The sequence below is a fragment of the Penaeus vannamei genome, chromosome 37 (assembly GCF_042767895.1).
Source record: "Penaeus vannamei isolate JL-2024 chromosome 37, ASM4276789v1, whole genome shotgun sequence".
Classification (NCBI taxonomy): Eukaryota; Metazoa; Arthropoda; class Malacostraca; order Decapoda; family Penaeidae; genus Penaeus; species Penaeus vannamei.
Window position 1 is genome coordinate 27,027,520 of NC_091585.1, and position 2,500 is coordinate 27,030,019.

Here is a 2,500-nt window from a genome sequence, read left to right on the forward strand (position 1 = left end):
GCTCGCACAAACCCTTACGCTAAAGGATTTGTGGTCCTGGCACGAGTACTAGCAGCAAGCGCCACGTGTCGGAAACCGAAACCAGTGGGATGTCAGGGTAAGGATAAGGATGATGGTCAACGCCTTGGCAGGGATATGGTATGAGTGAGGGTGAGGGGTGAGGGGTGAGGTGGCGGTCACAGGCGTCAGGAGACGAGGTGAAGGTATTTAAAAACGGGGATAAGAGAGGGCAGTACCTGGGGGAGATTACTTTATTAGTGAGATTAAAAAGGTATAGGACAACAAAAACCAAACAACAACAAAACTAAGCGGACAGAAAGAGAACACGAAAAACTGAACACTGAAAAACTGAACAAAAACGAGTGGATAGGGGAAGGGGAAAATTTAAAGGAATGAGTAGAAGGTGGCTTCAAAGTGATGCGGCAAAACCGGAAAACTGCATTTCCTGTCCCATGCCAAAGAAAGAGATCACGGCCTAAACCTGATCTCCAGCCGGAACGAAGGATGGAGGGTGAGTCCATCCAGCCAGTGGTGAGTCAAGCACGGAGTTTGTTGGTCTGTCTACAGGCCAACTCACCCCACAGGATGTTAAGGAGGAAGCGAGAGGCTTCCTCGCGGAGTTCAGACGTGTAATAGATCGGTCACGACCCACTACAGGGAACCGTCTGAGTGCTTCATTCCATCAGAACAAGCTGGAGTTTGTGTTTGTTAGTGTTTGTTGTTGGTGATAGTAGAGTGTTTGTGTGTGAATGAGAGAGTTTTTGTTTTGTTTAGATGCAGCTCGTGCGTGGGATTGCGCGTCTAGATCGACCTAGCCAACACGGGGTCCTCCACCGGGGTGGAAGAACCCGCGTCGGCTCGGTCGGTCGTCAGTTAGCCACTCAAGGTACACCCATTCTACCTGGGTGTACCTTGCGTGGCGTTACCTGAGCCCTGTAGCGGCTCCGCGATCGATGCGCGATCGACGGCTCCTCGAGGTCAGGCAGGGAGTCCTGTGAACCGACGCGGAAGTCCTGGGAATCGGCGGACCAATTCCCGATGCTTCCGCGCTGTCCCAGGGGTCCCCTGGCAGGGAGCATGGCTCCAGCCGAGAGCCCAAGCCCGGCCTCGAGAACGCTCTCGACATCGATGTCGGAGTCGCTACTGTCGTCGTCGAGAATGGTGTCATCCAATCTGCGACGACGAGCTTCGGGGGCAGGAGGATCCTTCTTGTCTTTTTTTGTGTGCATGGATGGTGGTGTGGTTTGTTTGCGTTTGTGATCAGTGGTATTTGTGGTTTGGCGTGCCTGTGCAGTTTCTTTTTGTCTTCATTGTGGCTGAGGTTGCAAAACGAGGTGTCGGTGTTGTGAGGAAGAACGAGGTTCTGGGTGAGTGTCAGTCACCTCATTTCCTGTGGTTTCTGTGTTTGTTGTGGCGTACTCAGGGATGTATAGGTTGTCGTCTTCAAAGATTTCCTCAGGGACAACAATGCTGGGGAAGCCGTTTCTCTGGAGCATAATAGGGACAATGTTTGCGAATCTTTTTGCGTTGTATTTGGCAGCGATGAGACTTACGTGTAATATGGCTTGGATTTTTGGGTTTGTGTTCGGTGTGAGGGTGCTTGTTGGGGGTTGTGTGGGCAGAGTTGTCCGAGGGGAAGTCGTGGGTCGTCTGGGTGTACTGGTCTGAGCAGGTCGTGTAGCAGCTGTTGTTGCGTAGGAAGGGACAGTGTTGTTGTCTTGGCGGAGCTCAGCTCGTTTTGCCTTTAGTATTTCCTTCCGTTTAGGGCAGGATCCACTAACTGCGACATGCGATCCCTCGCAGTTGCGGCATTTGATGGTTTCAGTGCACCTGGCGAAGAAATGACCATCGCCGGCGCACCGAGAGCATCTCTGGGGGTGTGTGCATTGGTGTTTTTTGTGGTGAAAGCGGTAGCAGTTAAGGCATTGGTCGATGTGAATGAAGCATTCGGGTTCCAAGTTGTAGGTGGGGACCGACGTATTAAACATCATGAGTCCCCGAGAGAGAGGTGGCTTATAGACGTCGAGAGCAGTGACACCGTTCTTGACGGAAACCTCCTGGCAGATGGACTCGCACGATCGTGGGGGGATCGTCTTGTCGATCTTTTTCGCCACGATCGTACACTTTGCCTTCATCTCGGGGGAGGGAACAGGTGAGAAGCCGTGATCTTTGAGCTTTCTTTGGCCGTCGGCCGAAAGAAATGGGGTCAGGTGTTCGGGTTTGGCAACTGTCACCTTGAAGCCATTGTGGACCTTAAAGAGGTGTGTGACCGCCACCTCAGTGATAATGAAGATGTTCTGGAGAGCCTCCTCGCAAGAGATAGGCTCCCCAGAATACGCTAAATTGATAACGTGACCCATGGGTTACGTCATAGCGAGGGTGATGGATGATGGGTAGAGGGGAGGCTAGCAGAGCTAATTAACTGGACGATGAAAGGTGGAAGTGGTATCAAAAACGGTGAGGCACACAGGGTAGCCAACGGTCTCTATTTGGGAAGGCC